Source organism: Microcebus murinus, chromosome X (genome assembly GCF_040939455.1).
Source record: "Microcebus murinus isolate Inina chromosome X, M.murinus_Inina_mat1.0, whole genome shotgun sequence".
In the NCBI taxonomy this organism is placed as follows: Eukaryota; Metazoa; Chordata; class Mammalia; order Primates; family Cheirogaleidae; genus Microcebus; species Microcebus murinus.
In genome coordinates this window covers 111,496,101-111,522,705 of record NC_134136.1, presented here as the reverse complement: position 1 = coordinate 111,522,705, position 26,605 = coordinate 111,496,101, and the positions used below count along the sequence as shown (strand labels likewise).

The 26,605-nt window shown below is 44.8% G+C and overlaps 1 pseudogene; it reads left to right on the top strand.

The window, feature by feature from the left end:
* Positions 1-12,935: 12,935 nt before the first annotated feature.
* LOC105855570 (succinate--CoA ligase [GDP-forming] subunit beta, mitochondrial pseudogene) lies at positions 12,936-14,083 on the top strand (annotated as a pseudogene).
* Positions 14,084-26,605: the final 12,522 nt, after the last annotated feature.

Genomic DNA, 26,605 nt, shown 5'->3' with positions numbered 1-26,605 from the left:
CTTTAGAGGCAACCAAACTGAAGACACAGAATCAAACATTATTCTACCTACCCAGGGGTATCTACATAATTGATTCTTCCTTCACTCCCTTTTCCCCTTCTATCATTTCCCTTATTTTATATAAAATATAGATTTCCTGGGCCTCACAAGAATTTAACCACTTTGCCTTATCAGCCCCCACTTCTCCCCTGCCTTTTCCCTTCTCTCTGTATACCTTTAAAATGCTGAAAGTTCCAACTTTCCCTTCAGGGAGAAAAAAACAGCTACAGCTTGTCTGCTGTTCTGGGTTTTTCCCCTTGGCACATCCTCAACTTTGGCTTAATAAACCTCCATTGATTGAGGTTTTTGCCCCAGTCATTTACTTGTCAACAGTCTCCATTTACCTGTAAAGAGAGAAATAGGGGCCAGGTGTGGCAGTGACAGCCTTAGCACAAAAGGTGCTATGGTTTGTATGTTTGTTCCTTCTAAAACTCATATTGAAATTTAATTACCAATGCAACAGTGTTGGGAGGTGGGCCTTTAAGAAATGATTAAGCCAGGAAGGCGCCACCCTCTAATTTAATGCCTTAATTAAAAAGCTTTCAGGTGTGGGCTCTCTTTTTTGCTGCCCCCCGCCCCCTACCATATGATGACTTTTACCATGTGGTGATGCAGTAAAGAAGGCACTTGCCAGATGCTAGCACCTTGATACTGGACTTCCCAGCCTCCATAACTCTGAGCCAATAAATATATGTTCATTATGTTCATAAATACCCAGTCTCAGGTATTCTGTTATAGTAGCACAGAATGGACTAAGAGAAATTGGTACCAGAGGAGTGTGCTTCTTACTATACCAGACACCTAAAACTGTGGAAGCATCTTTTGGAACAAGGTAATGAGTAGAGGCTGGAACAGTTTTGAAGTGAATGCTGGACAAACCTGTATTGCCGTGAATGAAGCATTAAGGGTGATTCTGGTGAGGATTCAAAAGAAGAGGATAACTAACTGTAGGGAAAGTCTGAGTCTTCTTAGTGATTACTTAAGTGATTGAGTAACAGAGTAGTCGCCCCTCCTCCTGCAGATAAGGAAGAGAAGAAATATTGAGAGTGGGGACTATGTAACAGAGGGAATGACCCAGAAAAAAAAAAGGACAAAAAGATTTTCTGTCTCTTTAAAATTTCCCCCATGCTTTTTGGGAACTGCAGCCTGGCCTGCATCCCTGAGGCAGGTTAAGTCTTTTGTTAAGATTTCCAGGTGGGGACAGCGCCCCCACCCCTAGGTGGGCAGTTGGCAGGAGTTCACAGGCTTTGTTGTGGGTAGAGATGAGATGATTAGAATAGGTAACCACAGTAATTGCCTGAAGCTGAGAACCTTCCCCTTTAAAAGCTCTGTATTTCTGCTATGTTCAGGAAATTTGGGTTTTGAAATGAGAGAAGGTCTAACATTTTTCCTCCTTTGCAAAGTAAAAATCTCTTTCTACATCCCCAAAACACTTGTCCTCATTCTTCTAATTTGGCCTTGTGGACAAATGCCAAGTTTCCAGTAACAGTTGTGCTACCAGAATGCTGGTAGAAATATGGACTATCCTGGAACAAGATATTGGAAACTGGAGGAAGAGTCATTCTTGTAACAATGTGGCAAAGAACATGTCCAAATTGTGTCCATGTGCTAAGATTTTATGGAAGGCAGAGCTCAAGAGCCATGAACCAGGATATCTGGTGGAAGATATATCCAAGCAACAAAACATTCATGGTGCTGTGTGGCTTCTTCTAATTGTATATAGTAAAATGCAAGAAGAGAGAAATATTTCAAAGACAAAATGTATAATTAACAATGAAGCAGAATATAACTATTTGGAAAACCCCCAGCCTGGCCATGTAAAGAATAAAAAGGAGTATTTTGGGGAGAAAACCGAGGGCGTGGCCAAGTGACTATTTGATTAAGATTAATAGAAAGAAAGAATTCAAGTGCTATTCATCAGGACAATGTGAGAATGACCCTGAAGGTATTTTGGACATCTTTGAGGCCTCCTATCCTATCACAAGCTCAGAGCACGAGGGCCTTGAGGACCATGAGGGTAGAATGGTTTTGGAGGATGGGCCAGTAGTTCTTTCCACAGGCTGGCTGCCCAGGGCCACGTCTGAATTCTGCTCCTTGCATTACAGAGCAGTGGTGATCATGTTTTCCTTTCAAGGTGGGTTCCAAACCAGACTGATAAGTCATTGGTGAGGAAAGATAGTGATAAAATCAGATTGCAAAGGTGCAAAAGAAGTGGTTAATGGGGCATTTCAGGAGGCAGAGGGAAATCACACAATCTTCTTATTTTTCTTCTGTATATAATGTCCAGAATATTTAATTGTACTTAGTAGAAAGAAATAGAGAAAAGTACATCTACTCCATGTTCCAGAAGCAGAAATCCCAAATAAAGATTATTAAAAGTTTGATAATAAAATATTGGCAAGGATTTGCATCTAAGAGTCAGGTACATTGCCTGTGGGAATATAATATGCTACAAGGATTTGGAGATTAATTTGTCATTGTATCATATTTCAGATGGGCATGCTCTATAGCTCAGCAACTTAAGTTGTAGGTGTATGGCAAAGAGAAACTTCCACATACATAATGACAGAAGGAACAGCCTACAAGCTTATTCGTGACATTTTTTTTTGTAATAGCAAAATACAACAAAAAATAAATAAAAACCAAAAGGATACAAAAGAAATTTGTGATTACATGGTATAGACTAGTGAAACTATTTAAGTAAGGGCTACATATATCTATGTGGATAAATTTTACTCCCCCGAAAAGCAACTTGCAGAAAACACATAATAACACCACAATACCACTTCTGTAAATATTAAAGTGTAAGGGCCTGATTGCACCCCAAAGCTGCTGGCTCACTTGTGCGAGCCCGGATAACAGAAAATGGGCCCAGGGGAGGAGTAATCGGCTCCTGGAAACTGCTAGCTTGGGGCCCAAAGGTAGAGCTATCGGCTAAACGCATATTTCTGCTTCTGAGAATCGCTTGCTTGCAGCTGGACGCATAGGTATGGGGCCAGATAAGGGAGAAAGCCCCCTTTGCCGCCGGCGGGCTACCAGTCCACCAATCATTTTAAAGACTAACACGCACAATCAGCTTGTACAGCGCGGGTGTTCAAGAGGGTGGGGGGATAAAAGGAGAGCCCCAGCTTTGGTCAGGGTCCTTGCCTGTAAGAGCGGCCACTGCGCTGGCACTCTAGGGCCTGGACCCTGGCTAGCCAGAAAATAAAGCTCCTCTTGAGTGATTGCATCCTTGGTGTCTTTGTTCGTCTGCCTGGCGGGGTGCAGGAAGCCGGTCCCTAACATTTGGGGGCTCGTCCGGGATAAGGCTCCCCTGCAATCCGCTGAGTAGAGCACAAAGCTGAGGGAGGAGTGAGCGAGACCCCACACCCGGACTAGCCGAGTGTGTAGTAGGACGAGGAACGATTCCCGGGATTGCTAAGCCGGCACAGGACCTAGGCGGACGCGCTGGAGGGTCGCCGGTCGGAGCCAGACGGAGACGTCCTCTGGCTCCGGGAGGACTCCGGTACTGGTCTCGCCGCCAGAGGCGGGGGCCAGGAGGAATTCGGAGAAAGGAAGTCCGGACCAGGTTAGGGCATTGTCTCTTGTAGTCTGTCTAGCTTCTGTTGTCCGTTTTGTCTGTCATCACGTTTTGTCTGTCATCATTGTTTGTTACCACCGGGGAGAGTGAGAGTGTGCATGGGTCTCGAGAGCAAGATTTTCAATTTAGGAAACCTGCGAAGAGGAGCAGAGGAGGACCTTAGAGCCACGATCCGGGGCAGACCAGCATTGGCCAAAGGTCCCCGTTGTGTCATCTGCTGTCGGATCCTCACCCCAGAGGCCTCTGCCCTAGGCCAGTGCCGGTACCGCCACCTGCCCATAGTAGATTCAGAGGAATCCTGCCCCAGCCTAAGCCCTGAGGGGGGCCCGCGCCCTAGGACTCCGCCACAACCATGGGGCAAGCCATGACAACGCCTCTCTCTCTCCTAACAGGCCACTTTAAGGACGTGAGGGAAAGGGCCCGTAGTCTGTCCCTGGAAATCAGGAGGGGCAAACTAGTCACCCTTTGTAAAGTTGAATGGCCCGAGTTTGATGTCGGGTGGCCTAGAGAGGGATCCTTTGACAGAGTCATGGTAAAAAAAGTAAAAGAGAAAGTCTTTGGGCACCCTGGGCACCCAGACCAGATTCCATACATTATAGTCTGGCAGGATTTAGTGCGAGATCCCCCACCTTGGATGCAAGCATTCGTGCCGCCCTTTAGGGGGTCCTCTGAGGTCCTCACTGTGCGAGGTAGTACTAAGAAAGAACAGCAGGACTCCCCATCCACCCAGGGGTGCTCCGAGGTCCTCACTGTGCGAGGTAGTACTAAGAAAGAACAGCAGGACTCCCCATCCACCCAGGTGCTCCCGGAGTCCAACCTTTACCCAGATTTGATTGGGCTGACCGAGCCTGATGCCCCTCCTCCTTATAACCCCAGGACAGCACCCACGATCTCCCAGGCAACAGCGCCCCAACTAAGTGCTGTGGGAGGGGAAGAAGGGCCAGCCTATGGCACCAGACAGCGCACGGGTCGAACCCCCGACCCGGAGCCTGTGAAAACATTCCCCTTGCGAGCAGTCGGACCCCGGGGGGGAGATGGGACACAGAATTACCAATATTGGCCTTTCTCCACCAGTGATCTTTATAACTGGAAAGCCCAAAACTCTAATTTCTCTGATAACCCTAAAGATTTAATTAACCTATTAGACTCTGTTCTCTTCACGCATCAGCCCACCTGGGATGATTGCCAACAGCTACTTAAGGTGCTCTTCACCACGGAAGAGAGAGAAAGGATACAGGGGGAAGCAAGGAAATTGGTCCCAGGAGAAGATGGTAGACCTACAACGAACCCACGGACAATTGACCAAGTGTTCCCCCTTGAACGACCTCCGTGGGACTACAATGAGGCTGAAGGTAGGGAGCGTCTCCGGGTCTACCGCCAGACTCTGATGGCCGGTCTCCGCATGGCGGCGCGAAAGCCGACTAATTTGGCCAAGGTAGGAGATGTGCGTCAGGGCCCAGAAGAAAGCCCGGCAGCATACTTAGAAAGAATCATGGAAGCCTTCCGGCAGTACACCCCCATAGACCCCACCTCAGAGGAAAGTAAGGCCGCTGTCATGATGGCCTTTGTGAATCAGGCTGCTTCAGACATAAGGCGAAAAGTGCAAAAGATAGACAGACTAGGAGAGAAAACCTTACAGGACCTATTAGAGGTAGCAGAAAAAGTTTACAATAATAGAGAGACATCAGAAGAAAAGACAGAGAGGATAAGACAAGAAGACAGAAAATTTCAGGCTAGAGAGATGCGGAAAGCAAATAAAGAAATGGCTAAAATTTTGCTAGCCGAGAGAGAGAGAAGGTGGGAGGAAAGATCAGAGAACAGAGCAGGGCCCAGATTCCAGAGAGAGAGGCTTGACAGGAACCAGTGTGCCTGTTGTAGAGAACATGGGCACTGGGCAAAAGAGTGCCCCAAGAAGAAAGGGGGGCAGGGATTGGGGGGATCTAAAGGGGTCATGGTGGTGGGTCAAGCAGAGGATGACTAGGGGCGACGGGGTTCGGCTCCCCTCCCCGAACCCAGGGTAACTCTACAGGTGGAGGGGAATCCAGTAGACTTCCTCATAGATACCGGGGCTGAACATTCTGTACTAACTCAAGATAAAGGGAAATTATCTAAAAGGACCAGCTGGGTGCGGGGAGCGACTGGAACTAAGTTATATCAGTGGACCACACAGAGAAGATTAGACTTGGGAACAGGACAAGTGAGTCACGCTTTCATGGTCATTCCTGAGTGCCCCACACCACTACTAGGCAGAGACATACTCACCAAGCTCAAGGCCCGAATTCACTTCGAAGAGGGGGGCATAATGGTAACTGACAATGAAGGCAGACCCCTCAGCGGCCCCCGGGTCACCCAGGTTCTAACACTGACACAGGCGGATGAATATAGACTGTACCAGCCCACAAAGAGCCGGGGAGACAGTATAGATCAATGGCTCCGAGAATTTCCCATGGCTTGGGCTGAGACAGGGGGTACGGGGTGGGCCAAGCACAGGCCGCCCCTCTACATCGAACTAAAGCCGGGTGCTGAGCCGGCTCGTGTCAGACAGTACCCCATGTCCCGGGAGGCAAAGGCGGGGATAACACCCCACATTCGGAGACTCCTAGACAGTGGGATTCTCAGAAAATGCCAGTCAGCTTGGAATACACCCCTGTTGCCGGTAAAGAAACCTGGAGGAAAAGATTATAGACCAGTACAAGATCTTAGAGAAGTCAATGCAAGGACTCTGGACATCCACCCTACCGTTCCAAACCCCTACACTCTGCTAAGCTCGCTCTCTCCCACGTTATCCTGGTATACAGTTCTAGATCTAAAAGATGCTTTCTTCAGTTTGGCTGTGGCGACACGCTGTCAAGAGATTTTCGCCTTTGAGTGGCAGGACGAAGAGAGAGGGGTCTATGGGCAACTGACATGGACCAGGCTGCCTCAGGGGTTCAAAAATTCACCCACCCTCTTCAACGAGGCCCTCCAGGATGACCTGAGTGAGTACCGCGCCAACCACCCCGAGGTAACCTTGCTGCAGTATGTGGATGACCTGCTGCTGGCTGCCCCTGACCCCCAGACTTGCCTAAAAGGTACCAGAGACTTACTTAAAACACTCGGCGAGCTGGGGTATAGAGCCAGTGCAAAGAAGGCCCAAATTTGCAGAGATGAAGTCACTTATCTCGGGTATAAGATAAGAGGGGGCCAAAGGTGGCTGACTGAAGCTATGAAGCAGACTGTGTTACAAATACCCACTCCGACCTCGAGCCGAGAGTTAAGAGAATTCTTGGGGTCGGTGGGTTACTGCCGCCTTTGGATCCCGGGGTTCGCGGAAAAGGCCCGCCCTTTATATGAAAAATGCAAAACAGGGCAAACATGGGAATGGACTGAGACAATGGCAAATGCCTTCCAAGTCCTAAAAACGGCCATGCTAAAAGCACCTGCCCTAGCGCTCCCTGACCCCACCAAAGAATTCCACCTCTATATAGATGAAAAAAAGGGCATTGCAAAGGGGGTGCTCGCACAAACCCTAGGGCCCTGGAAGAGACCAGTGGCCTATCTGTCAAAGAAGTTAGATCCGGTGGCAGCCGGATGGCCGGCGTGCTTACGAGTGATCGCGGCCACAGCCCTATTAGTAAAAGATGCTGATAAACTTACCCTGGGACAGAGACTGATAGTCACTACTCCGCATGCCATAGAAGGGGTTTTAAAGCAGCCTCCGGGGCGATGGATCACAAATGCAAGGCTCACTCACTACCAAGGACTGTTGCTGGATGCACCTCGCATCGAGTTCCAGGCCCCCGCCACCCTGAATCCGGCAACGCTCCTGCCTGTTCCAGAATCAGCAGCACCCGAGCACGACTGTCTCGAAATCCTGGCTGAAACCCAGATGGCCCGGAGAGACTTGAAGGACCGCCCCCTTCCGAACAGCGACCTCATCTGGTTCACGGACGGGAGCAGTTTCGTCCGAGAAGGACACAGGTATGCAGGGGCGGCCATAGTCGATAACCAGGGCAAGCTTATCTGGGCGGCCTGCCTTCCACAGGAAACGTCTGCTCAGAAGGCAGAGCTGATAGCGCTGACAGAAGCACTCCGCCGGGCTCAGGGAAAGAGGCTGACTGTATACACCGACAGTCGCTATGCATTTGGGACGGTGCATATAAACGGGACCCTCTACAGAGAAAGGGGGTTCATCACGGCAGAGGGAAAAGAGATCAAGCACAAGCCCGAGATTCTCCACCTGCTAGAAGCCATCCTACTGCCAAAGGCAGTGGCGGTAGTCCACACCCCGGGACACCAAAGTGGGGACTCCCTAGAAGCAAAAGGAAACAGGCAGGCAGATGCAGAAGCCAAAAAGGCTGCGTACGAGGGCATGCCACTAAGCGTCCTACACACGGGCCCCGGCCTGCCGCCTCCGGGAATGGTACAGATACCCCCAGTGCCCACCTATACAGAGACAGACAAAGCCTGGGCCGAAGAACAGAAAAATACACACCAAGGCGAGGACGGATGGATATGGGACAAAGAGCATCGCATGATAATGCCAGAAGCTTTGGGACGGTATGTGTTACAGCATCTACACCAGACCACCCATTTAGGAAAAAACAAAATGCTCCAGCTGCTGGATACTGCTCAGTTGAGGTTCAAGTCACAGAGACAGGTGGCCGCCGATATCGTCCATGACTGCCAAGCTTGTCAGGTTATGCAACCGGGAAAAACCAAGGGGACTCACACAGGTACGAGGGAAAGGGGGAGGCAGCCAGGACTGTTCTGGGAAGTAGATTTCACAGAGGTAAAACCTGGGAAATACGGATACCGGTATTTACTAGTCATGATAGATACATTTTCTGGGTGGGTCGAGGCTTTCCCTACTAAAAATGAAGCTGCCCTAACTGTAGCCAAAAAGTTATTAGAAGAAATTATCCCTAGATATGGGGTGCCAGAAGGAATGGGCTCCGATAATGGACCTGCATTTATAAGTCAGATAAATCAAAAATTAGCCCAAACCCTGGGGATCAATTGGAAGTTACATTGTGCATATAACCCCCAGAGCTCAGGACAGGTAGAAAGAATGAACAGAACACTAAAGGAGACTTTGACTAAATTGGCACTAGAAACTGGCGGAGACTGGGTGACCCTCCTTCCCTTCGCCCTGTTCCGAGTCCGGAACACCCCCTACCATCTGGGACTAACTCCATTTGAAATTATGTATGGTACTCCCCCACCAGTGGTGCCTAGGCCAAAATGCAGTGGGGCACTTCCAAAACACCCTAAAGAAATATTACAAGCTGTACAGGCCTTACAGCATGTCCACAGTCGGATATGGCCAGCACTTCAGGCCGTATACGATGCGGCAGGACCAGATGCTGACCTCCCTTATCACCTGCACCAACCGGGTGACTGGGTGTGGGTAAAGAGACATAATAGTAAAACCCTGGAGCCCAGGTGGAAGGGACCTCATCAAATTATTCTCGTTACTCCCACTGCTCTCAAGGTAGACGGCATATCAACTTGGATACACCACTCCCACGTAAGACCAGCCAACAAGAACGACCTAGAACGGTGCCAGAGCCAGTGGAGAGCGACGGTGGACCCAGAGAACCCACTGAAGGTCAGGCTGACTCGAGTAGCAGCAGCGCCACAAGAAGCCAGCTGAGACCTATTCCTCTTGGACTACTGCTTATACTGTCTAGACTCAGACTTGGGGCTGTGGCACCTGGAGATTGGACCTCACTACAAAAATGTATGCAGGGTTTGTTTTATATCTCCTTGAGAGCATTTTGTTAATGGGTGGGGGTGTTGTAAGTGTGATGAACAATTTCAATCCCCACAAACCCCATAGTCTGACATGGGAAATTGTCAATCAAGAAACCCATGAGGTCTGGAACGTGACCTCTGGGGTGGCCCCCTTAAACAGTTGGTGGCCGGACTTATATTTTAACTTAGAAAAAGTCAACCCCCTAGAAAAGCCAGCACAGACAATAGCGATATCCTCAGGAGGCCCTGGTGCTGCCCCAATCCCCAGTACTTGGGTAACTGGACCATGGAGGGAAGATATAGAACGAACCTCCATGAGCCGGAATGGGTTCTATGCCTGTCCGGGATTCCGGCCCCCTCAGGAAAACCGTCAGTGTGGGGGTATTGGAAGTTATTATTGTGCCAAATGGTGGTGTGTGACCACCAATGATGGGGAATGGAAATGGCAGGCACAACCTCTTCTCATTAGCATGTCCTATGTCCAACCTTGTACTAAAAACAGGTATGCCAGAGACTGCAACCTAATAAGGGTAAAATTTACAGAAAAGGGAAAGAAAGATAGGCGGTGGATAACAGGACTCTCATGGGGGATATGTCTCTACCAAAGACCGCACGTTTGCTCACTAATATATATCAAACTTAAAATTACCCCGCTCCCAACAGCAGTAGGACCCAACCAGGTACTACATCCATGGCCAGCTACTGCCAGGCCCAGCCCGGCAGCACCCCAGACCACCTCCAGCAAAGGGACTCTCCACAAACTAATGGCTAGCACAAGTAGTCCCCGAGGCCCATCGCCCGATGGAGAGCTCACAGATCCCTTATGGAAAATGCTGACAGCAGCATATAATGCACTGAACCGTACAAGTCCCAATGCCACACAGGCCTGTTGGTTGTGCTATGACATAAGGCCCCCTTTTTATGAGGCAGTGGGGCTGGCCACTTATTTTAACCTGTCTTCAGAAGACTCCCCTAAAACGTGCCAGTGGGATCGTAAGGGCCCCGGACTCACCCTCCAGTCAGTTCTTGGTAAAGGTATCTGTTTAGGAGCAGTGCCTCCCAGCCATGCACCACTCTGTGCCAAAGGTAACAGGACGCTAAGCCTATCTAAGAAAACAAAGTGGGTTATCCCCGGGCCAGGTGGGTGGTGGGTTTGTTCCAAGACCGGTCTGACTCCTTGCCTTAGTATGTCTATTTTCAATGAGTCTGAAGATTACTGTATAATGGTATTAGTGTTCCCAAGAATAATATACCACACTGAAGAGACAATGTATGAGGGTATGATAGGGCAAAGAGCTGCTAACCTAATTTTTAGAAGAAAAAGAGAGCCCATCACAGCCATAACCTTGGCTACTCTTTTTGGCTTAGGAGCAATCGGAGCAGGAACTGGTATCTCTTCCCTGGCAATGCAGCAAAAGGGGTTTCATAGCCTAAGAGCAGCCATAGATGAGGATATAGCAAGAATAGAAGAGTCCATCTCACACCTAGAAAAGTCACTAACCTCCCTATCCGAGGTAGTGCTTCAGAACCGGAGGGGGCTAGATCTAGTGTTCCTCCAGCAAGGAGGACTATGTGCTGCTCTTAGAGAAGAATGTTGTTTCTATGCGGATCATACAGGAGTTGTTAGAGAATCCATGGCTAAGGTCAGGGAAGGACTTGCCCGCCGCAAACGAGAACACGAACAGCAAGCAGGCTGGTTTGAGTCCTGGTTTAACAGCTCCCCGTGGTTAACTACACTGATATCCACCCTACTGGGCCCACTCATTATAATACTCTTAGCCCTCACGTTTGGGCCTTGTCTAGTTAATAGACTAGTGGCATTTATAAAAGAGCGGATTAGCACTGTACAGCTTCTAGTGTTGCAACAACAATACCAAAAGCTAAACACAAGGGACGAGCAAGAGTGCTCGTCAATGGTCTAAAGAAAGGGGGGAATGTAAGGGCCTGATTGCACCCCAAAGCTGCTGGCTCACTTGTGCGAGCCCGGATAACAGAAAATGGGCCCAGGGGAGGAGTAATCGGCTCCTGGAAACTGCTAGCTTGGGGCCCAAAGGTAGAGCTATCGGCTAAACGCATATTTCTGCTTCTGAGAATCGCTTGCTTGCAGCTGGACGCATAGGTATGGGGCCAGATAAGGGAGAAAGCCCCCTTTGCCGCCGGCGGGCTACCAGTCCACCAATCATTTTAAAGACTAACACGCACAATCAGCTTGTACAGCGCGGGTGTTCAAGAGGGTGGGGGGATAAAAGGAGAGCCCCAGCTTTGGTCAGGGTCCTTGCCTGTAAGAGCGGCCACTGCGCTGGCACTCTAGGGCCTGGACCCTGGCTAGCCAGAAAATAAAGCTCCTCTTGAGTGATTGCATCCTTGGTGTCTTTGTTCGTCTGCCTGGCGGGGTGCAGGAAGCCGGTCCCTAACAAAAGAAACCCAAAGCAACACCATATACATGGATGGTAAAAATGTGAAAACATGAACAAGAAACATAAACTACATTCTAAGGTAATGGGTATCTCTTGGGAGATGGGTGTTTGGAGGATGCCACTGAGAAAGTATAAAAAGGAAGCTTCTGACCCCAAAATGTTTAATTTTTATAAAAAAAGAAAATGAATGGGAGCAAATGTGACAAAATGTAATAAAAAAATGTTAACATTGAATATGTCTGTTTAGGGGTTAGATGGGTGATTTTTGTTTTATTCTCTACATTTTCTTTGTATATTTGAAATACTCCATAAAAAAAGAGAAGCTGCTCTCCCTCCTCTTCTTCCTCCCCTCCTCCTCTTCCTCCTCCCCTCCTCTTCTTCCCCCCCTCCTCCTCCTCTTCCTCCCCCTCTCCCTCCTCTTCTTCCCCCTCTCCCTCCTCCTCTTCTTCCTCCCCTCCCTCCTCCTCTTCTTCCTCCCCTCCCTCCTCCTCTTCTTCCTCCCCTCCTCTTCCTCCTCCCCCTCCTCCTCCTCCTCTTCTTCTTCCTCCCCTCCCCCTCTCCCTCCTCCCCTCCTCCTCTCCTTCCTCCCCTCCTCTTCTTCTTCCTCCCCCTCCTCCTCCTCTCCCTCCTCCTCCTCCTCCTCTCCCTCCTCCTCCTCTTCTTCCTCCCCCTCCTCCTCTTCTTCCTTCCCCTCCTCCTCTTCTTCCTCCCCCTCCTCCTCTTCTTCCTCCTCCCCCTCCCCAGAGACCCAGGGCGGACTGGGCACAGGGGAATGTGTAGGCTGGCCTCCTCCTGTCCTCTTCCTCCTCCTCCCCTGCCTTCTCCACTCCTGCTCCTCCTCCCCCCCTTCTCCACTCCCCCTCCCCCTCCTCCACTCCCCCTCCTCCCCCTCCCCGCCTTCTCCACTCCCCCTCCCCCTCCTTCCCCTCCCCCTCCCCCTTCTCCACTCCCCTCCCCCTCCTCCCCCCTTCTCCGCTCCCCCTCCCCCCTTCTCCACTCTCCCTCCCCCTCCTCTTACTCCTCCCCCCTGCCTTCTCCACTCCCCCACCCCCTCCTCCTCCCCCTGCCTTCTCCACTCCCCCACCCCCTCCCCCTCCCCCCTGCCTTCTCCACTCCTGCTCCCGCCCCGCCCCCGCCCCCGCCCCCCCCCCCCCCCCCCCCCCGCGCGCGCTTCCTGGCTAAGATGGCTGCCCCCGCGGCAGCGCGCGCCGCGAAGCTGCTGCGAGCCCCGTCGCTCAGGCCCGCGTTGCTGGCGGCCCGGTCCCAGGCATTTCAATTAACCTCCAGAAGATGGCTGAACTTGCAGGAATACCAGAGCAAGAAACTGATGTCTGACTATGGAGTGAAAGTTCAAAGATTCTTTGTTGCAGACACTGCGAATGAGGCTCTCGAGGCTGCTAAGAGACTGAATGCAAAAGAAATTGTTTTAAAAGCCCAGATCTTAGCAGGAGGAAGAGGAAAAGGTGTCTTCCATAGCGGTTTGAAAGGAGGTGTTCACTTAACAAAAGATCCTAACGTTGTGGGACAGCTGGCTAAACAGATGATTGGATATAATCTAGCAACCAAACAAACTCTGAAAGAAGGTGTGAAAGTTCACAAGGTGATGGTTGCCGAGGCCTTGGACATCGCCAGGGAAACCTACCTGGCGATTCTGATGGACCGGTCCTGCAACGGCCCCGTGCTGGTGGGCAGCCCCCAGGGCGGCGTGGACATTGAGGAGGTGGCCGCCTCGAACCCAGAACTTATCTTTAAGGAGCAAATTGACATTTTTGAAGGGATAAAGGACAGTCAAGCTCAGCGGATGGCAGAGAATCTAGGCTTCCTTGGGCCTTTGAAAAACCAGGCTGCGGATCAAATTAAGAAGCTGTATAATCTCTTCTTGAAAGTTGACGCTACTCAGGTGGAAGTGAATCCCTTTGGTGAAACTCCAGAAGGACAAGTTGTCTGCTTTGATGCCAAGATAAACTTCGATGACAACGCAGAGTTCCGACAAAAGAATATCTTCGCTATGGACGACAAGTCAGAGAATGAGCCCATTGAAAATGAAGCTGCCAGATACGATCTGAAGTACATAGGACTGGATGGGAACATTGCTTGCTTTGTGAATGGTGCCGGGCTTGCCATGGCTACCTGTGACATCATTTTCCTTAACGGTGGGAAGCCAGCCAACTTCTTGGATCTTGGTGGCGGTGTAAAGGAAGCTCAAGTATATCAAGCATTCAAATTGCTCACAGCTGATCCTAAGATAACCTTTCTCTTTGTACTGAGATTGCATAATGCTTGGATTTCTCGCCATCAAGAGCTGATCTGAGGTTCCTGCTGCTGAGAGTGCCAATAAGTCAACACGTCCTTCGCAGCCCCAGATGCAAATTCTGCTTCATATTCCACTGGAGCACGTGATGATTTAACTCTCATCTTGGATGGAAAGCTTATAAACACCCCGCCAGGATCTTATTTTGGAAACTGTGTATACATAAAGTTCTGGGAGGTGGAAGGGACCATAAAGGATTTGACACGAGAAACAGTGAAACATTGGTTGGCATGGAATGGCATTTGAGTAATTTACACTGAAGTGATTAGTCCCATGCTTGCATGACTTAGAGAGGAGTCAGCCTCAGATTCCTTCCTTAAAGATGCTGAAGGCATTATAATATTGGACAGTTGTGGGATTATTGATTCATATATCACTGGGAAATAATGGCCCCACCTCCTTCTATATGCTTTTTAATTTTCATCTGGGACTGTCACCGTTTGTAACGTATACACTGAGTATACACTGAGTATGGAATAACTGCATGGTTTCATAGTTTCTCTTTTTGCTCAACTTACAGTGTAGCTGACGAGAACGTAGCTACCACACCATGCTAGGTGCGTCGTAGGCACTCAGTGAATATTTAATCGGCTCGTTTAGGAACCAAGTTAAATGCAAACGTGCTTTGTTTCAACTGTAGGTACTCAGTTGTCTACGATGACATGGTTTTAGGTGGATGCTTATTACATGGCAAGACCAACATTTTTTGAATGTCTAATGTACATGGTTTTCATTTGATTCCCTTAACAGGCCTGTGAGGTAGGTATATGCTACTACCATTTGATATTAAACTTTATTTGAAAATCATTATCTAAATATTGTTAGAGTATCTAATAAATTTTGTTGGTTAATAAAATATCTGAACACACGGGAAATCTAAATTATCAACTAAGAACATCATGTATGAAAAAAATACTGCTTTTTTTTTTTTAAGAAATATGGTCTGAACTTAATATGTAGGCTTTCCATAAAGTATACTGACAATAGCCTATTTTGTTTTTCACGCATGCTATTTTACCTTAGTAGTTTGCTTATCTGTTTTATTTATGAGTTGGTGACTTTTCTGTTTTTGCTAACTCTTTCCTTCTGATTCATAAAATAAATGGTAAGATATTGTCGGTAAAAAAAAAAAAAAGAGAGAAGCTACATTTTCTTTGCTCAGGAACTGTGTCAGTTATGAACCCTGCAATGAGATGTTGAGAATGCCTAAGATTACTCTTCTGTATTGAGAAATCTCCAAAATACTTGACTTGGGTGCCTTTTTTTCAAGAAGAGTCTGTAGGATGAGGGCTCTCAGAACACATTTTGGAAGTACTGCTATAATGGATGGTGGAAACCATCATTGAACATTTGACATCATTGTTAGTCACACTACCCAAGTAAAGACACACAGACCTAAGTTTCTAAAATTTGGACTGTCAGGCATTTTTGAACCCACATCCATGCTTGATAGTCGAGGTCAGGTGATTTAGGTTTGCATGTAGTTCAAGTCAGGAGCTGTGTCTGGGGTCTGCAATACCATGCCAACTTTCAGAGGCTCACTGAAAGGATTCATGGAAAAGACTCATGGGATTCAGCATGTAGTGGTACTCAGGGCTAAGATTCATTACAGCAGTGTAGTATGGATACACAGCCAGATTATAAGGGGAAAAGACACAGATGTAGTCTGGAGGAATCCATGTGCAAGCCTCCTTATACTCCTCCCTCCCATGAGGGGTCACATTCTCTTCCTCCAGCAATAAAATTGCAGCAACATGTGTGTGAACTTTCTACCCAGGGAAGCTCTTTGAGACTCAGTTTAGGGTTTTTACTGGAGTTGGTAGCATAGGCACCTTCTGCCTCTCATGGACCAAAAGTCTAAACTCCCAGAATGAAAGAAAGTACTCAGCGTAAATCATACTGTTTGTTAAGAACCCTCCCTAAATCCAAGCTCCTAGACACCAGCCATGGGCCAAGCTTACAAGCAGGCCTTTCTAAGGATAGCAGTTTCGGCCCTGTCATGTTAACTCTTTTCTGCACAGGAGAATTGGTCGCAATCTCAGAAAATGGAATCAGAATTATTAAAGAACCTGATGGGGTAGAATGATGAGGTGAAACCAACAAGGCTAAGCCAATTAAAGGAAAACAAGAGCCTTGCATTAAAGTCTAAAAGATTGATTACTAGTACTGGATAGAGGAGGACCAGCTTGACAGCAATTAATGTGAAAAAACACTCAGGGGGTTTGTTCCTTATTATGAATTAACAGTGTTAACTGAGCCATTCAAAAACTAATAGAATCTTATTCTAAATTAATGGGAGTGTCATGCCCAGATCAATGGAGGTAGAACTCCCATGGGATTCTGAAATGGTCAAACACCACTTGGACAAATATATGTATTTCTAAGGTCCTTATTCTAACACAGATATGAATAGATAAGAGAAGTGCAGTGGGCAGTGCGGGTTGCTTAGCTGACACTGACAGGTGAGCAGTCTTAAAATTTTTAAAATGAGACTTTGAAAAAATTTAAATGAGTCATGGCTATTCTCTTTTGTTCCATTGGGAAGATTTGGGACCAGCGGTGGCAACTTTAAGGAGACAGATATGGAATCTATATATAAAGCAATTAGAATGTCCCAAGTGTGGAAGCTGGCTTGGGCAGGAAAGTGTTCTCCAATACTGGAAGTATTCATACTACTGGATGAACATTTATCTCTAGACTCGATGAGACATTGAACCTGAAGATCTGTAGTTTCTCTTTATACTCTAGAGTCCTTGACCCCCTTGTTATATTTATTGAGACATTTTCCATTGTGCCTATGGTGTAGAATCTGCTGAATGAATAGCCAAAATGAAAGCAAGAATGACCATGGCCCAATGTCTCTCAATTTCGTTCTCAATTTGACAACAGGTACTATAGGAGTGCACTGTGAGCTCATTCCATAACATCTTCTCATACAGATGGGCACTAAATTTGGAGACAACACCTTTTGCATAATTACATTCATGCTTGAAATTTTCAACTTCAGCATTAATCTTTAAGGATTATGTGACAAACAACAAGACATTACCTCAACAGGGGACCCTGTTAAATTTAGATGTGATTTCAGAGAACACCAGGAAGTTCCTTAGTCACAATTGACCAGAACTCCTGATTAAACCATGAAAAATTCATTCCTGTGCATCTTGGAAATATGTTGACTTTCAGAAATACCTATTAAAAACAAATGTCTTTTAGGGGACATAATGCTTCAGATATGAGCAGGTATGATGTAAACCATGTGTTTTCTAAACTTTCTGTAGCATGTACACTATCAGTGTGTGTGTATTATGTATATATGTATCTGAGTGTGTATCTCCAATATGTATGTATGTATTTATTTACATATATTCACAACTCTCTTGACTCATTCTCAGATTTATTTCCTTAAAACAATTACAACTCTAGTCAGATCCAGTTCGCTGCCTTACTCTGCAGCTGTGCCCAGCTACTGCATTTGACTGAAGAAAAACCTACAACCATGCTTGCAGGTCTCTCTTTAAATTTATGCTGCAAACCTCAAGTGGGCCCTTTATGCAGCTGGGCCATGAGACTATCCTTCCCTAATCTATTCACTCTCCCTAAAGATGTAGTTTTTAGAATTTTAATTCAAACATTTAAGTTTAGCTAGAAGTCACCTGGAGATCTTGATAAATATCGTTTCTGATGCTGTCACGGAGCCTGAGAACATGTATTTCTAACAAATTTCCTGCTGGTCCATGAGTAGCAATTTCCTAAATCACTAATTTATACCTTAGCATCTCCTTAAACTTCTAACACTTCCTCCCTCATCCCTGCTCCCAGCTAGTTTCTTGCTTCTTACTGCACTAAGAAAGCCTTAGAAATTACGAGAGAACTTCACAGACTGCACCATCTCATCTATACATCTGCCAGCATCTGGACCCATATTTTCTGCCTTCCCACCTATTAATAAACATTCAAACTTAACTTGCTTAAAAGTGACATTCTGATTCTGTCACCAAAATCCCTTCTACCATGTACCATGCACCCATGTCAGCTGATAGCACTGTCATTCTTCCAGTTGCTCAAGTCAAAAGCCTTAAAGTAATCCTTCTTATGTTTCTTTCTACACATTTTATGTCCAATCCTATGCCATTACCTTCAAAATATATCCAGTCTGACCACTTCTCACCACCTCTACTGTTACCACCTGCTCCAAATCACCTGGATCACTGTAATTGCCTGCTAAATAGCCTCCCTGCTTCTATTCTTGCCCCTTAGGGTCTATTTTCAATCCAGCATGAAAGCATCTTGTAGATGTACTGCATGATATTGAATCCAAGATGTCATCAGTTGTATGAAGCAGCCTTATTTCATGTATAAGTGGCATTGCTGTGAACTAAACAATGATACTCTGCTTTTGGTATGGTTTGCATGTGTCCCTCAAAAGTTTAAATGTTGGAAATTAATCCCTCTGTCCTCATGAATGGATTAATATCGTTATCATGGGAGTGGCTTTGTTATAAAAAGGAACTCTCTCTGGCTCTCTTGCTCTTGCTGTCTTGCCATGTGATACCTTCTGCCATGTAATGATATAGCAAGAAAGGCCGCATAAGATGTTGGTACCATGCTATCAGATGTACCAACCTCCAGAAGTATGACCCAAAATAAACTTATTTTCTTTATAAATTACTCAGGCTATAATATTCTGTTATAGCCACGGAAAACTGCCTAAGACCACCTTAATAATAATCATGGGAAAAAAACTATATAGTCACACAGAAATCTCTCCTCTTTGAAAATATTATCAATATCAGGATTTTTAACACTTTTTCTTGTGTCTAGATTCATTGCTTATTTGTTGATAGGCAATCCTTTCACATATATATATATATATATATATATATATAGGGAACAAAAGAAAATGCAAGTTCATTCACTTCAGGGTTTATTTTCTTTACTTTTTTAAAGCACTTATTTGGTCATTGCTCTGCATGAAATTGTGGATTTTTAATCATTCTTCCAACAGTGAATAGTCATTTCACCAGTATCAAATTTATACCCTACTCCTCTGTTTCCTTGACTTTCTGTTTCACCTTAATTTTCATTTCCATATCAAATCATTGTATAATCTTTTGAGACACATTTTAAAAAGCAAATAAAATCAACACGTGTAGTACCAATAATACACAGAACTTGACTGAATGGAAGAAAAATAAGAACCTCCCTGGATAAGTTGCTCTTTCCCAGGCAATGATAGCTATGTGTCAACTGTCACCTATTAGATAACTGTTCTAAGACAGTTTCTACAAAGATAATCATAATAATCATAATCTAAGACATGTAAAATGTAGAAAAACTTGGGACATGGAACAGATAAAAGTCAATAAATCAGATCATGTCACTACGAACCGTCCAAGACTTCCTATTGCTCTTTACCCTGTCTTACAGGGTACTATGTTTGCTCCCAGCCCCCACCCTCAGCAATTATGTCTTTGTCCAGAGGGCTTTTGGCATTTGAATCACCAGGGGGGTATTTGGAATCTTACTGTGAGCACACATTTAGGTTGGATTTCTGAGATGTATTTATGTGCCTCCCAGTCCTACATGGAGGTAAGCCACTTCTGGCTTTCCCAGTATAAGGGATGGCTTCCAGGAATTCTCCTCTTGCCTGCTGTGCTGACTCACCTGGAATCTGGACATGAGGATGCAAGGCCACCAGTGTTTGATATTAAGAATATGTGCTATTGCTTCTGTACCTGGAAGTATGAGGTAGAGGAAGAGAAGCAATCATTGAAGTGTATGGTGCCAGAAGCCAGATTGTGGGAAAATCTTCCAATCACCAGAAGCATAAAATTGTAAACACATTCACTCATATATCGGAGCTAAAAATGTTGATCTCTAGACAGGAACACTATTACACTACTTGGTGGGACTGCAAATTAGTACAACCTCTGTGGAAAAGAATTTGGAGATACCTCAAACAGCTAAAAATAGAAATACCATTTGATCCAGCAATAGCACTATTAGGCATCTGTTGAAAAGAGCAAAAGACATTCTATAATAAAGACATCTGCACCCGAATGTTTATGGCAGCACAATTCACTATTGCAAGGATGTGGAAACAACCCAAGTGCCTGTCAATTCATGAGTGGATTATTAAAATTCGGTATATTTATACAGTGGAATACTACTCAATTATAAGAAACGACAGTGATCTAGCACCTCTTATATTTTCCTGGATTGAGCTTCAGCTCATCCTCCAAAGTGAGGTATCACAAAAACAGAAGAATAGGCTCCACTTGTACTCGCCATCAAATTGGTACTAACTGATTAACACTATGGTGCTCACACGGTAGTAATATTCCCCAGGTATTAGGGGGTTGGGGGAGTAAACTCACAACCAATGGATGTGGTGAGTGTTGTAGAAGGGAAGGGCATGCCTCTAATCCTCGCTTGGGTGAGGCAAAGTCATAAAATGTAACCAAAATGTTTGTACCCCCATAATATCCTGAAATAAAATAAATAAATAAAATAAAAATGTTGATCTCATGGAGGTAGAGAGTAGAATGATAGTTACTAGAGGCTAGGTAGGATGTGGGTGTTGGGGTGATGGGAATTGAGACTAGCTGGTTAATAGGTCAAAATATACAATTAGATAGAAGGAATAGATTCTAATGATTGATAATAGAGTAGGGTGACTATAGTGAACAACAATGTATTGTACATTTCAAAATTGCTAGAACTAAGGACTTGAAATGTTTCCAATACATAGAAATGGTAAATACTTGGGGTGATGTATATCCTGAATATCCTCACTTGATCATTACATATTCTATGCATGTAACAAAATATCATATATATCCCATAAATATGTACAGACATAATACAAAAAAAATCAAACAACCCCATCAATAAATAGGCAGAGGACATGAACAGAAACTTTTCAAAGGAAGGCAGAATAATGGCCAGCAAACATATAAAAAATGCTCAACATCTCTAATCATTAGGGAAATGCAAATCAAAATCACAATGAGATATCACCTAACTCCAGTAAGATTGGCCTTTATTAAAAAATCCCAAAGTAACAAATGTTGGCAAGGATGTGTAGAGATAGGAACACTCTCACACTGCTGGTGGGACTGCATATTAGTGCAACTTCTGTGGAAAACAATTTGGAGATTCCTCAAAGAGCTACAAGTAAAACTACCATTTGATCCAGCAATAGCACTATTAGGCATCTATCTAAAGGAACAAAAGTCATTCTATAATAAAGTCCTCTGCATTCGAATGTTTATGGCAGCAAAATTCACTATAGCAAGGATGTGGAGATAACTCAAGTGCCCATCAACCCATGAGTGGATTAATAAAATGCAGCATATGTATACAATGGAACACTACTCAATTATAAGAAATGACGGTGATCTAGCACCTCTTATATTTTCCTGGATAGAGCTTGAGCCCGTCCTTTGAAGTGAGGTATCACAAGACTGGAGAAATAGACTCCACATGTACTCGCCATCAAACTGGCACTGATTGATCAACACAAAGGTGCTCACACAGCAGTAGTATTCTTTGGGGGTAGGGGGGTTGGGGTGGGTAAACTCACAACTAATGGACGTGGTGAGTATTGTAGCAGGGAAAGGACACATCTCAAATCATGGTTGGGATGTGGCAAAGTCATAACGTGTAACCAAAATGTTTGTACCCCCATAATTTCCTGAAATTAAAAAAATAAAAAAGAAAAAAAGAAAAAAGAAAACTAATTTGTGGAGAAAAACAGAAGCTAAATCTAAAAAAACAAAATTGTAAACAGAGTGGTTGGCTCACATCAATGCTTATCTAAACAGAAATTCTCTCTGATCAGGAGCATACATGAAAATGCAGCGTTTCCAATTAACTACTACACCTTACTTCAGGACTTTTGAGTTTTTGTGATACTTGTTAGCTTTATAAAGTAATTTGTGCAATTTCTTTTGTTATTGTACATAAGTATTCAAATGTGCACCTAATTTTGTATTTGCACATTTTAATTCTTTCTCTTAAAGAGAATCCTGAAATGGTATAAGCCTCAGGCCCTGTGAAACCTGGATCAGCCCTGTTCTGACACCTGTACCAAGGCCTGTGCCCTACCCCTCCCACACATGTGCCCTTAGCTCCAGCCACATGGCCTCCCTGCTGTTCCTCAGCCAATTCCAGCATACCCTGGCCTCTGCACTGGTGATTCCGTCTGTCTGGAGCCCTCGTCCTCGAGACATCTACATCACTTGCTTCTTCACCTTTGGAAAGACTTTTCTCAAAATGCACCTTCTTCATAATGCCCTCCTTGTCCATTCCTTTTAGATATGCAGCCTATTTTTATACATGCTTCTGAAACTTCTTACTCTGCTTTAATTTTCTCTTTACTAAAGCATTTTTCACAATCTTAAGTAGGTAGATTGATCAATAGATAGGTAAGTGCTAAATATATTAAATATAATCATGTCATTATGCTTAGAGTTTATTGCCTTTCGCTCCACTAGAATGTGTACAATAAATATTTGTTAACTGAGTGAAATTATATCAAATTCTGTGAATTATTTACTTATGCAACCCACACATGTTTGTGTGTGTGTATATATATATGTGTGTGTGTATATATATATATATATATATATATATAGAGAGAGAGAGAGAGAGAGAGAGAGAGAGAGAGAGAGAATGTTCTTTTAAACCAAAGTGAAAACAATTTCTTCTTGGCCCTAAAAGGAACTCTTCACTGTACCTTGAAGAAATTTAAGGTAAACATGAGTGTCTGGGCCCAGGAATGTGCAAGTGTGACTAAATTGTGAATCTTCAACTGAAAAGCCCCAGGGAAATATTGCAGTGTTCAGTTGTAGTCAGTGGTTACAGATTCCTACTATAGGAAAATGACAGGAGGATTTTTACAGTTGAATGACTATATGACAAAAGCAGAAACTGCCTTTTACATAAACCTTCACAGAAGCAAAGCTCTTACTCCAGGAAACCAGGGTTTCTACACTACCTTTGTCTTTATTTAGAACAATGAGTAAAATGACTAGTGCAGAAAAGGGAGAGTGCCATGAGCATTTGAAATGATTATTTCTTAATTTCTTTCTTGCCTGGATTTTTTAGGTTTCTTAATTTTTTCCTGACTGAGAAGTGGGATCACTTTTCTGCATCGTTGCGACACAGTAGCATCAAGGGCTACATTTCCATCTTAGTGTGAGAGGAAAGAAATGGCAACAGGCTCCTCACAGATGCTCATTTGGTGTATTGTCTCAGATGTTCACACTTTGGGAAAAGTCTTTCTCCTTGTCTTCAGGAAAGGTTTGGTTAATATCTATGTCTCTTGTGTTTTCACTGGGATGCCTGCTGCTTTACATTCTGTCACTGTATGAAAGGCTGGATGGGAGGGCATGTTTCTCCTTTCATTGAAACAAAAGAAAGATTCAGGCACAAAGCTTTCAGCTTGGCTTAGCATGTACACTGGGGACACTTACATATTTTGCAGAGCTACTTTGTGGAAATTTTGATTTGAAGGACAAGTATCCTCTGTGAGGATCAGTTGGTGTAAAATGTTGGTGTTGGGACAGTGGGCTATTTTTGTTCTTCATTTATAGTATAAACATATATGCAGGTTTGCTTCATGTCTTGTCTTGACCTTTAGCAATCGTCAGCGAGTTGTAGCAGTCTATTCACAGCATGGTGGACAGGCAAGAGGGGGCACCAGGCCCACCTAATGGCTTGTGGGGCAAATAGATGGGCCACACGTTTCTGTACTAACCTTTTTTTTTTTTTTTTGCTGGCCAGAGGCATCAATTCAAACATAGCACATCTCTGGCCAGAAAGTGAAAGCTGATCTGAATGCCTTCCAGGGTTGAGGCAGCGTTAGGATAGTCAGGTACACATGAAAGAAGTATAATTTCATATGGCATATATGGTACCTCTAGAACCATACAGTTTATCATTTCTAGGGCACCCCAAGCAGGACATTCACATGTCTGGGGGTACAAGTTAACATATCTTCCAGCAGTATGGATTCCTACCATGAGGCCTCCAGCCCTATTTCCAGTCCAATCCAATTAAATCAGTTCATTACTTCATTTCAGAGGGACTGCTTGAAGCAGTCACTTCCTGTTATGGGCTGACTTATGTACCCCCAAAACTCATATGTTGAAGCCATAATCCCCAGTACCTTAGAGTGTGACTGTATTTGGAGACAGGTGTTTTGTAGAGGTAATTATGATAAAATGAGGCTGTTTGGGTGGATTCTGTTCTAATATGGATGGTATCCTTATAAGAAGTGAAAATTTGGATGCACAAAGAGACACCAAGGGATGTGTGTGCACAGAAGAAAGACCATGTGAGAACACAGTGAGAAGGCAGCCCTCTGCAAGCCAAGGAGAGAGGCTTCAGGGAAAATCAAACCTGCTAACACCTTGATGTTGGACTCCCAGCCTTCAGAACTGTGAAAAAATAAATCTGTGTTGTTTAAGCCGCCCAGCCTGTGTTATTTTGTGATGGCAGTTCTAACAAACTAATATATTTCTAAACAGTTTTGTTCGTCCCTAACCCTTGTTTATCTTCTTTATGTTTGTGGACAACACCTGGAAGTATTCTGTATGGAAAATGCAGGAGCCAGGGCCATCCTCTGCTGTTTCATAGTCAATGCTGTCAAATGTGATTTAGGCTCAGCAGTCAGGTTGAATTCAAAGAGCTTGCAGAATTTTTTTAAAGTGGCATAGGGAATTTTCCCTTAGAAAGACCGGAAGCTTCTAGGAGTAATTCTGAAAAACAAAGATCATTAATGCCTTAGTCTCCTCTGCCACCCCAGGTGTCAAGATTTCATTTTTTCCATCATTAAAAGTCACTGTGTCCCATTCAGCAATTATAACTTTACATTTTTTCAGTTATCCTCTATTCTTACCCAAACCTATCATCTAGACTGGTTGTATGCAATAGGAGACAAAAGCATTTAAATTAAGAAAAGAGTTTATACAACTTATTTTTAACTAGAAAGATACATCATGGTCAAGATCAGGATGAAATTCTGATTTTTTTCAGAATGGATTTAAGTAACCTCTTTCCTCCTGATGATTTATCTTATGAGTAATCTAGAAAAGAGTAGTCCCTTTCTGGGGACAGCTGTATTGCATTTAACAATCAAATTGCCTTACCAATGTGTGTGTACCAAGAGAAAGGTGAAGGAAGTGGGTGGACTAAGGCTATCAGTTCACTTTTGCAAACTCTAACTAATCAGGAACACCACATATGAACTGGCAACAGCAATGAGACATTCCTGAGAAGGGGCTAAGTGTCCAATCTGTCAAAAGTGGGCAGAGGGTTCACAGAACATGTGGTATGTCCTCTCTTAACTTGCAACTTTCAGCAGGAATCATCAGTTAGGAATGAAATTAGTCTCTTATTGGAAATATAGACCTAATTAACTAGATTTTAGATAGTCCTATCAGACAAGCCCTTTCCTATGGGCATTTTTATGTGACCCAGATAGTCCAGCAACATCCATGATATTTTTTTAAATTTAGAATCCACAGAGGAGTATCCTAAACTCCCAATAACATTTCAGGTTCTGACTTCAGTTCATTGAGTAGATTTTAATTTGGCAGATTTTAATTCTACACAGCTAGTGCTGAGGCTGAAATAGACCATAGCAGACAGTATAAGGCAGGTGTCCTCAAACTATGGCCCATGGGTGACATGCTGCCCGCCTAGGACATTTATCCGGCCCGCCAGGTGTTTTTGCACTGCTGCCTGTCCTCCTTAGCAGCCGACTGGTCCCAGGCCCACAGTGCACACTCTCCAACGGTCTGGGGGACAGTGAACTAGCCCCTTGTTTAAAAAGTTTGAGGACCCCTGGTATAAGGTTTCAGCTTAAAGCCTGGTATAGACAATCAGGGTCTGTGAATTCAGAATTCTAAAAAAAAAAAAAAAAGAAAAAAAAAGTCTAGATCAGGCGTCCTCAAACTACAGCCCTCGGGCCACATGCAGGCCGTGAAGCACATTTATCCGGCTTTCCGGTGTTTTTGCCACTGCTGCCTGTCCTCCTTAGCAGCCGACTAGTCCTGGGCCCACAGTGCACACTTTCCAACGGTCTGAGGGACAGTGAACTGGCCCCCTGTTTAAAAAGTTTGAGGACCCCTGGAGATGTTACAAGGCCAGACTGACATCCTTGTTCCAAATCCAAGTGACAAGCAAGCTTTCCTAAGCCCTTTTTGCCTGATCAGTTTTAGAGTTGAAATTGACTCACTCAAAAATATGCTCATCAGGCTGGAAAATCATCAGCCTCTACAGATCAGACATTTGTTTTCATAAGATCTCATTAACATCTAAAAACTGCTTTTTAAACTCTAAAAGTGCATCTCCATGTGGAGATTGCTTCCCTTGTTTCCCTTTTTTTTCCAGAGATTCCAATAGGCAAAAATCATTACTTAGGAAGACTTATTCTGTTTCCAATACTCAAAGAATCTGAATTCCAATCTGCCTACTAGTGACGAAAGGCAAGGAAGTTGTGTTCCACCA